Genomic DNA, 14574 nt, shown 5'->3' on the forward strand with positions numbered 1-14574 from the left:
GTTTATTCATGGCCGACCATACTACTTATTCAATGTTCCGGCATGCTCACTCTTGGAAGATTCAAATAAGTACCATACTTTAATTCAACTATATTAACATTTTAGAGTTATGGAATCAGTCACTAATGATAATATTAGCGTATATTAGTGTAGGTTGCTCATGTTAATGTAGGTTGCCCATATTAAATCTTTTTGTGGTGCGGTCCTTTCTCAGATTCTGTGTGAATGTGAAATATTTCATCTTCTGGGCAATTCATTTTTTATTAAGATTTTACAAGCAAAGTTTATAGACGAGCAAACTTTCGACTTAAGGAGTGCATATACTCCCTCCATTCACTTTTACTTATCCACTATTCTAAAAATAGATTTCACTTTTACTTATCCACTTTCGCATATCAAGAGCAAAATTATTTATTTTTTCTGCTTTGCCCTTAGAATTAATTACTCATTCCAAATTATTTTCCAAATACATTAAGACTATACACCAATTAATATGGGTATTATGGAGATTATGCAGAATATGACGTTGCTTCAACTTACCGAGGACATGACCCTTGATAGGAGGGGGTGGAGGTCGAATATTAGGGTAGAAGGTCAGTAGGTAGTTTCTTAGTTGCTCACTGATAGTTTAGTATCATACATATCCCTTCATATTCTTAGATTTTTATTGCGTTATGTGGTTTTGTTCGCCTCATGTATTGTATTCCATGTTACTATTATTTGGTACTACTTATCCTTTATCTCCATCTTTTTTTCCTCTCTTCCTTTCTTGCTTTTCTCCTCCTCCTCCTCCCTCCCCCCCCCCCCCACCCATCCTCATCCTCATTCTTCTTCTTTTTCTTCTTCTTCTTCTTTTTCTTTTTCTTCTTCTTCTTCTTCTTCTCCTCACCCTTTCCGAACCGAGGGTTTATTGGAAACAACCTCTCTACTTGTATTAGGTAGAGGGGTAAGATCTGCGTACAGACTACATCCCCAAACTCCACAGGTTGAAAACATTCTAGGTTTGTTGTTATTATTGTATTATGATAAATTATGCACTTAATTATTTTTTAATGCAAAATCAATAGTAGATAAGCAAGGGCGGCTCAACCATAAAGCCACTAAAGCAATGGCTTTAGGCTCCCAAACAATTAAGGCTCCAAAATTAATCTCATATATTTATTTGTAGTGAAAATTATTTTTTTGCAATCATATGTTATCAATTTTTATCAACCACTCTGTATATATTTTCAAAGTTTATAATATGTACTATGTTAAAGTATGTAATGTAATTACGGTTTGAAAATAGTAGGCAATTATATTTGTAGCTACTTCCTATCTTAATTTTGTCTAATGCATTTAATTATAACAACAATAACAACCTAGTGGGGCATGGGGAGGGTAGTGTGTACGCAGATCTTACCCCTACCCTAGGGTAGAGAGGTTGTTTCCGATAGACCCTCGGCTTCTTCCCTCCAAGAACTCTCCATCTTGCTCTTGGGGTGACTCGAACTCACAATCTCTTGGTTGAAAGTGGAGGGTGCTCACCACCAGAGCATTTGAACTTGAATTATTCTTGTTTATAACTTCGTTGTTGTAAGATTTTTCTCAAGCTCAAGCTAACTAGATTAATAAATGATTAGATTAGAAAATATGATGCTTTATAGCTTGTTTTCTCCTAAAATCTTGGCCAAACATCTCAATTTCTTAAAAATATACTTTTGGGTTTAGGGGGGAGGGGAGGGCATCTTTGCCCCCGGAGAAGCTTGGTCAAACAAGCTATTAACCTTGAATCTTTTAAAGCATAATGATCTATAAAATTGATGGTTCTACCAGTTTTTAGAATTAAAAGTGATATGAAAATCTTACAAGCAAAAGATGATATTGTATATGTGAAGTCTTAATTATATTTTTTTTTATAAATTTCTATTACTTATTGATAATTTTAATATTTTTTCTAACAATTCTGTCAGTTGAAAAAATCTTGTAAACTAAAATCAATAAGATATAACTTAAGGTTAACAATGTCCTATGAAAAATTACCCATATTGTTAAGTGAAAAAAGTTGATTAGTCAAATATAATTAACTTTCTTGCATTTTAGGAAGCTATAAGAATAAACATCAAATTTAGATTCTCTTTTAAGTTTAGGCTTTAGGCCACATTGTCACGACCCCAAATTCCCTTAGTAGTATGTCCTGATGACATATAGTCTCTAAGACTAGGTAAGCCTATCAATGCGAAATAACATAATAGAAATCTGAAATAAATAAAACTACAATTCAAATAATTACAACTTCCCAAAATCCGGTAAAAATAAGTCACAAACTTCTCAAAATTTATTCTAAGTGTCTCTATACATCATAGTCTAAAGAGAATATGGAATACAATATAATAAGGATAGAAGGGGACTCTGAGGTCTACAGACGCTAACAGATATACCTTGAAGTCTCAGTGTACAATCTAGTTCACTGATGTCTGGTCTGATAGGGAATACTTGAATCTGCACAAAAAGATGTACATAGCATAGTATGAGTACACCCCAGCGGTATCCAGTAAGTTTCAAGCCTAACCTCAGTAGAGTAGTGACAAGGTCAGGCCCTACTAGAAATAATAAAAGCCATGATAAAAAATTTAACAATATAATAACAATTTCTCTAAGTCCGTGGGAGCCCAACAACGAAATCCATAGTGATCCGCTCCTATTTCCATTCCGAAATTTCTAACTTCTGAAGCAATCCACCCAGTCGTTGATGCTCATAATTCACCTGCTGAAAATTTAGGCACCGAGCTACATATTTCACTATGTTTCTCTTCATCCGCCTCCACCAATAGAGATGTCTCAAGTCCCAATACATCTTTGCATCATCCGGATGAATGGAGTACCGCGAAGTACGAGCCTCTTGGAGAATCAACTCACGTAAACTATCTATATTGGGCACACATAGCCTACCCTACATCCGTAATATACCATCATCTCCAATAGTGACTTCCTTGGAATCACCGTGCTAAAATGTGTCCTTAAGGACAAGCAGATGGGGGTCATCATACTGACGCTCTCTGATACGATCATAAAGAGAAGCCTGAGAAACCACACAAGCCAAAACTCGGTTTAGCTCGGAAATATTCAATCTGACAAACTGGTTGGCCAAGGCATGAACATCCAAGGTTAATGGCCTCTCTGTCACCGGTAAATATGCTAAGCTACACAAGCTCTCCGCCTTACGACTCAAGGTATCGGCCACCACATTCGCCTTCCCGGGATGATAGAGAATGGTGATATTATAATCCTTAAGAAACTCAAACCACCTCCGCTGCCGCAAATTAAGATTCTTCTATTTAAACAGATATTGTAGACTCCGGTGATTGGTATAAACCTCACAATCGACACCGTACAAATAATGCCGCCAAATCTTTAAGGCATGAATAATAGCTGCTAACTCAACGTCATTGATAGGATAATTCTTCTCATGTACCTTTAACTGTTCGGACGCATAGGCAATCACCCTACCGTCTTACATCAACACTGCACCGAGACCAATATGCGACACATCATAATATACAGTATAAGACCCTGAACTTGTAGGCAATACCAATACTGGGGATGTAGTCAAAGTTGTCTTGACCTTTTGAAATCTCTTCTCACATTCATTGGTCCACTTGAACGGAACACCATTTTGGATCTATTTGGTCATAGGTGCAACAATAGAAGAGAAACCCTCTACAAATCAGGGATAGTACCCCGCCAAACCAAGAAACCTCAGGATCTCTGTAGCTGAGGACAGTCTGGACCAACTCTGCATTGCCTCAATCTTCTTCGGATTTACCTTGATCCCCTCGCACGAAACTATATGACCCAAAAATCCCACTGAATCAAGCCAGAATTCACACTTTAAAATTTTTGCATATAACTTCTTTTCTCTCAAAGTCTGAAGCACAGTCCTCAGGTGCTACTCATGATCCTCTCGGCTCCCGGAGTACACCAGAATGTTGTCAATAAACACAATGACAAATGAGTCAAGATAGGGATGAAATACATTGTTCATCAAATGCATAAATGTCGTTGGGTGTTGGTCTGCACAAATGACATTACAAGGAACTCATAATGACCATACGGAGTTCTGAAAGCAGTCTTCAAGATATATATGGCTCCTGAATCTTCAACTGATGATAGCCTGAACACAAGTCAATCTTAGACAACACCCTGGCACCGTGAAGTTGATCAAATAGGCCATCCATATGTGGCAATGGATACATGTTCTTCATTGTGATAATCAATACACATCCACATAAAACCATCCTTCTTCTTTACAAATAAGACAGGAGCACCCCAAGGCGATACACTGGGCCGAATGAAGCCTTTATCAAGCAGTTCATGTAACTGCTCTTTTAATTCCTTCAATTCTATCGAGGCCATACGATAAGGTGGAATAGAAATGTGTTGAGTGACCGGTAACAAATCAATGCCAAAGTCAATATCCTTGTCGGGTGGCATACCCGGAAGATTCACTGGGAATACATATCGAAAATCCCTTACTGCCGGAACTAACTCCACGGTAGGAGTATCAACATTAACATCTCTCACATAGGCCAGATACGCATCACACCCCTTCCCAACTATTTGTTGAGCCTTAAGAAATAAAACAACCCTGCTAGGAACAAAATCCAAGGTACCTCTCCACTCTAGTCGCGGTAGACCTGGCATAGCCAACGTCACCATCTTGGCGTAATAATCAAGGATAGCGTGATAGGGAAACAACTAGTCCATGCCCAAAATAATATCGAAATCCACCATACCGAGCAATAATAAATCAGTTCTAGTCTCAAAACCACTGATAACAATCAAACATGACTGATACACGCGGTCAACAATAATAGAATCACCCACGGGTGTAGATACATAAATAAAAGAACTCAAAGAATCACGGGATACGCCCAAATACGGGACAAAATAAGATGACACATAAGAATAAATGGAGCCTGGATCAAATAAGATTGATGCATCTCTATGACAGACTGGAAGAATACCTATGATAACAGAATCGGATGCAATTGCCTCCGTCCTAGCAGGAAGGGCATAATATCTGGCCTGGTCTCCCCTCTAGGGTGACCTCTACATGTTCGACCTCCACCTCTAACTGGCTATGGAGGTGGAGTGGCAACTTGTGCAGTAATCATAGCCTGAGAAGCTTGAGGGCCATATGGAATGGGTGGGGCCTGAGAAATATATGGAAGTGCACCCCTCCTAAATCTTGGGCAATCCCTAATTATATAACGAGTGTCACCACACTCAAAACAAGCCCTTGGGGGACGTGGTTGCTGGGACTGGCCTGGGCCTTATCAACTGGACTAACGCTGAAAGCACCCCGTGCAGGAGGTATAGTAGACATTGGCGGTGTATAATATGGATCTTGAGGTCTAGGAGTAGCCGGAATACCGTTGAAAGTTGGAAGTTCTTAATGAATAGGACGGCTTACATAGACAGGTTGCAGCTGGGGCACGAGAACTATTATACGTGCCAGAATCTCGGGGTCTCTTAGCTTCCCTCTATTTTGTCTCTCGGGTTTCCATACCCTCCAATCTCCTAGCAATTGACACCACTTGTTGGTATGCAAGGTCCATCTCTAGCTCTCGGGCCACACTGAATCTGATATTAGGGTGAAGACCCTCAATATATCGATGAACCCGCTCTCGAATAATAGAAACTAAGGCTGGTGCATGCCTAGCCAAATCACTGAATTGGATCGCATACTTTGACATGGTCATAGAACCCTGGCGCAACTACTCAAACTCTGCGCGCCATGCATCTCTAAGACTCTGAGAAACATATTCCCTCAAGAATATATCTGAAAACTGAGTCCAAGTTAGTGAAGCTGCCTCGACTGGACTATCCAACTCGTATGTCTGCCACCAGTGGTAGGCCGCTCCTCTAAGCTGGAATGCCGTGAAAAAAACCTCACTGGAATCCACAATACCCATAGTACGGAGGATATAGTGACATTCCTCAAGAAAACCATGAGCATCTTCTGAAGCCAAACCGCTGAAAGTGGGAGGGTGGTACTTCTTGTACCTATCGAGCCTAAGTTGCTCCCCCTCTGAAACTGCTGCCCTAACCTCCGGCCGAATTGGGACAACTGGCTGCACTAGTATAACCTTTGGGGCATGGTTAACCTCGGCTTGTGGCTCAAGGGTACGGGCGGCGGGAGTATGTGCTCCTCCCCGGCCTGAAATGTGGCAGGAGTAAGTGGAATCAACCCTACCCGAGCTAGAGTATCAAACATGCTCAAGAGCTGGGCAAGAGTCTCCTGAAGTGCAGGGAAGCAACATGCATCTCAGGTACCTGCTCTCCAACTGGAGCTACTGGTGGCTCTACTGCAGCAGCTCGTGCAGGTGCCCTGACTGCACCATGTGATCTTCCTCGGCCTCTGCCCCGGCCCCGACCTCTTGCTGCTCCAGCAGGGGGAGCGAGTGTTTGATCATTGTATCGAGTGGTGCGTGTCCTCACCATCTGTGAGAGAATAGAAAGATAAGAGTTTAGAATTTCGAAGTCAACAAATACGCACGATAAGGAATCAAAGAAGTGAACATTTTCCTAATAATTTCATAGCCTCCCGAAGATAAGTACAGACATCTCCGTACCGATCCGTGAGACTCTACTAAACCTGCTTGAGACTAATAACACCCATGAACCTAGAGTTGTGATACCAACTTGTCACGACCCCAAATTCTCTCCGTAGGATGTTGTGATGGAACATAGTCTCTAAGACTAGGTAAGCCCATTAATGCGGAATAACATAATAGAAATATGAAATAAATGCAACTGCAATTCAAATAATTACAACTCCCCAAAACCCGGTAGAAATAAGTCACAAACTTCTAAGAATTTATTCTAAGTGTCTCTATACATCATAGTCTAAAGAGAATAAGGAATACAACATAATAAGGATGGAACGAGACTCCGAGATCTACGGACGATGACAGATATACCTTGAAGTTTCAGTGTATAGTCTAGTTCACTAATGCCTAGTCTGATATGGAGTACTTGGACCTGCACAAAAAAATATGTAGAAGCGTAGTATTAGTACACCCCAGCGGTACCCAGTAAGTGTCAAGCCTAACCTCGATAGAGTAGTGACAAGGTCAGGTCAGGCCCTACTGGAAATAATAAAAGGCATGGTGAAAAGTTTAACTATATAATAACAATAAAATGACAATGGGAATGAATCAAGTAAGAAGTATGTCATAATTTAACTACACGGAATAAGGGTAAATAATACCTCGTAGAAAGAAAACATAAATTTACAATTTTAAAGAAAATCACAAAATAACCAAAGGCAAAGGCAGCCATAAAGAAATATCAACAAGGGCACTCACGGGGTACCTTTTACACCCTATATATTCGTAAATAAAACTGCGTCGTGAGCAAACTACTGTAGGACCCAAAGAAATGAGATCATCTTTGAAAATATATAAAACAAGGTAATCATGTTACCTTGGAAGTTACAAATATTGAAGATCAGAACAACAAGTACAAAGAGGGTTGGAAGGTTTAGAAGCTAAAGGAATTGAAAAACATAATGTTTCGTCGAAAGCCGACAAATTGAGAATGTTATAGCATATACTTTTGGGATGAGACCAGGGTGTTTTACATGATAAGGAGGTTATATTACGAGTTATGTTATTTGTATGATAGTCGTGTGTTATGTTTTGAAGTCAAGCGAGTGGTGGAACAAAAGTCGATGAAAGTCATTACAATTACGTTCATAAGTTTTACTGAAACTTTGGGTCTAATGTAACTGCACTTTTCTCCTAATATACTTAGAGTAATGGGGTGTTCTACCCATCAAATTAAAGATCTATGAGTCTACTTTCCAACGCATTAAACCGTTTGTCAATACGATATCTGAGTAGAGAGATATGGATATTTTTGCGAGGCTGTCACCTACTTGCTTAAACGAGAATCCAAAACTGGGCCTGTTCGGGTCGTCCAAAAATGGGCCAGTTCGGATCATTCAAAGAGGCCTTTTTCAAAGTCCTATCCCCTTAATATATTAGTCTGATAATAGGGCAAAATAACCAGACTCATTCTCTGCAAAACTCCTCCCAAATATTTCCCCCAAACCCCAATTGATTTTCTCCCCCTTGCAAGTTCTAATCGGAGGTAAATCCTAGAGTTTGAAGAACCAAGATAGGAGTCGAGTTATCCAATAAATAAGGTAAGTTTACTGCTCTCTTTCATCCATTTTTTTCTTTTGTAGATGTATAGTAAGTCGTTCTATATTTGTAAGAACTCACGGGACGGTGATCGGAAGCCGTGAGTTCGAGTTATTCACTTGTAGCAGACTTTTTTGTGGTGCTGTTGGGCTGTGTGTTTTACTACTATTTTGTGGAGTTTTGGAGGAGGAAGGGTGTGGATAAACACCACATAAATGCAGGATGTTGGGCTGGTCGTTCGTCGTAACATTTTTGGGTTGTTGACACTACTACGGTGGTCGTTTTGTGTATGAAGAGATTGGGGTGTGTTGGTCTGTTTTGTAGTATTGTGTGGTGTGCATAAGGATGGAAAATAATGTATATATGTTGTTATTGTTGTTTTTGGTGTTGTTGGTGTTATCTTGAATTTGGAAGAAGTAAGGATTATAGAGGAAATGCTGTCCGTTTTAATACAAAATAAGCATGTCGTTCGTTGTGCGATAGTTATACGTTTCATAACTTAATGATAGTATTATTATCGTTGTTGTAGATTAAGGTGAGAAGAGGCGAGTTCAACTTGGTGATTGAAAAGAGTGTGATAAGGTATGTTAAGGCTAAGCCTTCCTTCATTTTGGCATGATCTTGTAGCTACATGTGTTAGTAATGAGACATAAAGAGAAGTTCGTATTCATGAATTTATTCACATTATTCTAGTCTCATAAGTTACAATATTATTCCTTATCGAGACTCTATATTCAATTTAGTATTGTCTTCTTCCAGTTAAGAGAGCAGCAAGCCTATATATACAGTATTACAGTATTTTCATTACCATCGAGCTATAATCGATGGGCAGGCCCATATTGGGCAACCTCTGATCAGATGGAACGTTATATACCGAGCCTACTGTGGTCGAGCGCCTATGAGCGAGCCCAGCATGGTCGAGATACATAGCCTAGTATGGCCGAGCGCCTATGAGCGAGCCTACTACGGCAGAGCAGTTATATATACCGAGCCTTATAAGGCCGGACAATTATTTTACTTACTATATTGAAGGAATTGAGTCAGTATCAACAGGTAAGTATATCTCCAGATCATCTTTGACTCCCAATTACATTCAGTTATTATATTATCAATTCAGTTTCAACTTTCAGTTATGTTATCGCCTTATATACTCGGTATATTATTTTCTACTGACGTCCCTTTTCTGGGGACGCTGCATTTCATGCATGCAGGTTCAGATAGACAGACGGGTATACCTCCTCAGTAGGTGTTTCCAGAGTTCAGCCTGATCGGTAAGCTCCACATCCTTCGGAGTTATCGGGTCTAGGTTTTTGTGTACATCTTCTGTATGTATGTATATATATATTATGGGTAGGTCGGGGCCCTGTTCCGATCACAATATATCTATCTTTAGAGGCTTGTAGACATATCCTGTCAGTTAGTGCATTATGTTGGGCTTGTAGGCCTGGTATGTATATTTTGGTGGTTTGTCAGTTGTAGTAGTTATGATGGCCTTGTCGGCCCAACTTTATATTGATGTTTAGTCAGCGCTAGTTTCTATTCAGTTTTATATTTTGCTTCGCAAATTGTCTTGCAAGGTGGCCCCTTGGCCAAATTATGACATTATATGTTCAGAGTCCCTTAGTCGCAATTTGGTACACTAGATTAGTTGAGGCACCGGGTGCCAGTCTCGCTTCCAGGTCGGGGCGTGACAAACTCGGTATCAGAACAGTTCTATCCTAGGGAGTCTACAAGCCATGTCTAGTAGGATCTTGTTTATAGATGTGTTGTACACCACATTATATAAGCAGGGAGCTACAGGGAATTTAGGAATTGGTTACCCTTCTTTCAAATCTAAATCGTGCTATAGAACTGAGTTATAGGAAATTTGAGTTAAACTTACGTGGTTGTGTTTTCATACACAGATGACGGTGACTAGGAAGACTACGGCTAGCCAGAGGGGAGATACAACAATAGGTGAGGGGACCAGCAGGGTACCCCCAGTAGATGGGTCCTAGTCTGAGGCACAAGGCGAGACCCCTACTCAGCCATTACCGGCTCCTCCACCACCTGAGGAGATTCCTAGGGATACCGCACATCCAGTTCCCCCTCCACTTCCACCAGATCAGGACTTGAGGAGTGCGGTGCATTTGTTGACACAATTGGTAGCTACCCAGCAACAAGCTAGGGCATCAGCTAGTGCAGGATCTTCTGAGGGGTCTGGGAGTTCAAGGGTCCAAGAGTTTATTGCTTTGAGTCCCCCAGAGCTTACGGGGTCAGATCAGAGGGAGGACCCGCAGGATTTCATAGATAAGCTTCACAGGATCTTTCGGGTTATGCATGCCACAGAGAAAGAAGCAGTTGAGCTAGCAACTTTTCGACTCCGAGATATAGCCATCCTTTGGTACGAGAGATAGGAGAGGTCCAGGGCACGTGATGCACCTCCAGCTAGTTGGGAGAATTTTTTAGATGCTTTCCTTGACCAGTACTTACTGCAAAAGATCTGACATGCTCGGGTCGATCAGTTTCTAGCCCTTAAGCAGGACAATATGAGTGATCGAGAGTATAGTCTCCGTTTTGACTCATTAACCAGATATGCACCATCCATAGTTGCTACTATGCGTGACAGGATCCACAGGTTTATAGCAGGGTTAGCCCCAGAGTTGACCGAAGCATATGCCACCGCTGCATTGCATGATAATATGGATATCTCCCGGATTCAAGCATTCGCTCAAAATATAGAAAGGGGTAGGCATCGACAGCAGGGTACAGAGAGGACTGAGCAAGGGCAGCGTAAGAGGATGTGATTTTCTAAGTTTCAGGAACAGTCTCAGGGTAGTTATAGGCCCCAGTACTTCGGACGGCCACCTAGGCCTCCACCACCTCAGTTGCAGGGTTACAGGTATGACCGCTATACTCAGTCAGGACCAGGTGAGAGCTCACGGGCGTCAGTTTTGCAACGACAACGAGGTTCAAGGCAGACATGGTCATTTCCACCGCGGTGTGACATCTGTGGTAGAGGACACTTGGGCCAATCAAATTAAAGATCAATGAGTCTACTTTCCAACGCAATAAACCGTTTGTCAATACGATATCTGAGTAGAGAGATATGGATATTTTTGCGAGGCTGTCACCTACTTGCTTAAACGAGAATCCAAAACTGGGCCTGTTCGGGTCGTCCAAAAATGGGCCAGTTCGGGTCGTTCAAAGAGGCCTTTTTAAAGTCCTATCCCCTTCATATATTAGTCTGATAATAGGGCAAAATAACCAGACTCATTCTCTGCAAAACTCCTCCCAAATATTTCCCCCAAACCCCAATTGATTTTCTCCCCCTTGCAAGTTCTAATCGGAGGTAAATCCTAGAGTTTGAAGAACCAAGATAGGAGTCGAGTTATCTAATAAATAAGGTAAGTTTACTGCTCTCTTTTATCCATTTTTTTCTTTTGTAGATTTATAGTAAGTCGTTCTATATTTGTAAGAACTTACAGGACGGTGATCGGAAGCCGTGAGTTCGAGTTATTCACTTGTAGCAGACTGTTTTGTGGTGCTGTTGGGCTGTGTGTTTTACTACTGTTTTGTAGAGTTTTGGAGGAGGAAGGGTGTGGAGAAACACCACATAAATACAGGATGTTGGGCTGGTCGTTCGTCGTAACATTTTTGGGTTGTTGACATTACTACGGTGGTCGTTTTGTGTATGAAGAGATTGGGGTGTGTTGGTCTGTTTTGTAGTATTGTGTGGTGTACATAAGGATGGAAAATAATATATATATGTTGTTATTGTTGTTTTTGGTGTTGTTGGTGTTATCTTGAATTTGGAGGAAGTAAGGATTATAGGGGAAATGCTTTCCGTTTTAATACAAGGGATAGGAGAGGTCCAGGGCACGTGATGCACCTCCAGCTAGTTGGGAGAATTTTTTAGATGCTTTCCTTGACCAGTACTTACTGCAAAAGATCTGACATGCTCGGGTCGATCAGTTTCTAGCCCTTAAGCAGGACAATATGAGTGATCGAGAGTATAGTCTCCGTTTTGACTCATTAACCAGATATGCACCATCCATAGTTGCTACTATGCGTGACAGGATCCACAGGTTTATAGCAGGGTTAGCCCCAGAGTTGACCGAAGCATATGCCACCGCTGCATTGCATGATAATATGGATATCTCCCGGATTCAAGCATTCGCTCAAAATATAGAAAGGGGTAGGCATCGACAGCAGGGTACAGAGAGGACTGAGCAAGGGCAGCGTAAGAGGATGTGATTTTCTAGGTTTCAGGAACAGTCTCAGGGTAGTTATAGGCCCCAGTACTTCGGACGGCCACCTAGGCCTCCACCACCTCAGTTGCAGGGTTACAGGTATGACCGCTATACTTAGTCAGGACCAGGTGAGAGCTCACGGGCGTCAGTTTTGCAACGACAACGAGGTTCAAGGCAGACATGGTCATTTCCGCCGCGGTGTGACATCTGTGGTAGAGGACACTTGGGCCAATCAAATTAAAGATCTATGAGTCTACTTTCCAACGCATTAAACCGTTTGTCAATACGATATCTGAGTAGAGAGATATGGATATTTTTGCGAGGCTGTCACCTACTTGCTTAAACGAGAATCCAAAACTGGGCCTGTTCGGGTCGTCCAAAAATAGGCCAGTTCGGGTCGTTCAAGGAGGCCTTTTTAAAGTCATATCCCCTTAATATATTAGTCTGATAATAGGGCAAAATAACCAGACTCATTCTCTGCAAAACTCCTCCCAAATATTTCCCCCAAACCCCAATTGATTTTCTCCCCCTTGCAAGTTCTAATCGGAGGTAAATCCTAGAGTTTGAAGAACCAAGATAGGAGTCGAGTTATCTAATAAATAAGGTAAGTTTACTGCTCTCTTTCATCCATTTTTTTTCTTTTGTAGATTTATAGTAAGTCGTTCTATATTTGTAAGAACTTACGGGACGGTGATCGGAAGCCGTGAGTTCGAGTTATTCACTTGTAGCAGACTGTTTTGTGGTGCTGTTGGGCTGTGTGTTTTACTACTGTTTTGTAGAGTTTTGGAGGAGGAAGGGTGTGGAGAAACACCACATAAATACAGGATGTTGGGCTGGTCGTTCGTCGTAACATTTTCGGGTTGTTGACACTACTACGGTGGTCGTTTTGTGTATGAAGAGATTGGGGTGTGTTGGGCTATTTTGTAGTATTGTGTGGTGTACATAAGGTTGGAAAATAATGTATATATGTTGTTATTGTTGTTTTTGGTGTTGTTGGTGTTATCTTGAATTTGGAGGAAGTAAGGATTATAGGGGAAATGCTTTCCGTTTTAATACAAGGGATAGGAGAGGGATAGGAGAGGTCCAGGGCACGTGATGCACCTCCAGCTAGTTGGGAGAATTTTTTAGATGCTTTCCTTGACCAGTACTTACTGCAAAAGATCTGACATGCTCGGGTCGATCAGTTTCTAGCCCTTAAGCAGGACAATATGAGTGATCGAGAGTATAGTCTCCGTTTTGACTCATTAACCAGATATGCACCATCCATAGTTGCTACTATGCGTGACAGGATCCACAGGTTTATAGCAGGGTTAGCCCCAGAGTTGACCGAAGCATATGCCACCGCTGCATTGCATGATAATATGGATATCTCCCGGATTCAGGCATTCGCTCAAAATATAGAAAGGGGTAGGCGTCGACAGCAGGGTACAGAGAGGACTGAGCAAGGGCAGCGTAAGAGGATGCGATTTCCTAGGTTTCAGGAGCAGTCTCAGGGTAGTTATAGGCCCCAGTACTTCGGACGGCCACCTAGGCCTCCACCACCTCAGTTGTAGGGTTACAGGTATGACCGCTATACTCAGTCAGGACCAGGTGAGAGCTCAAGGGCGTCAGTTTTGCAACGACAACGAGATTCAAGGCAGACATGGTCATTTTCGCCGTGGTGTGACATCTGTTGTAGAGGACACTTGGGCCAATGCCGAGCAGGTTCTGATGCTTGTTATACATATGGGCGTCCGGGGCATATGATGCGAGATTGCCCAAATAGAGATTCTGGGGTATGGCACAACCAGCAAGTTCAACGACAGGATCATCTATGTCTGTGCATCCTTCTGGGCGCGAGTCTCAATCTTCGGCTAGTAGAGGTCGAGGCAGAGGTAGAGGTTCCAGTTCAGGTGTTAATCAGAACCGTATTTATACTTTAGCGGGTCGACATGACCAGGAGTCTTCACCAGACGTTGTGACATGTATATTGACCATTTGCTCTCACGATGCTTATGCCTTGATAGACCCAGGATCTACTTTATCATATATTACCCCATTTGTCGCGAGGAAATTTGGTATAGTGCCTGAAATACTAAGTGATCTTTTTGCGGTATCTACACCGGTCGGAGAATCGATTATTGCTAGACGGGTTTACCGAGGTTGTACGG

The sequence above is a fragment of the Nicotiana tabacum genome, chromosome 18, assembly GCF_000715075.1.
Source record: "Nicotiana tabacum cultivar K326 chromosome 18, ASM71507v2, whole genome shotgun sequence".
Taxonomy (NCBI): domain Eukaryota; kingdom Viridiplantae; phylum Streptophyta; class Magnoliopsida; order Solanales; family Solanaceae; genus Nicotiana; species Nicotiana tabacum.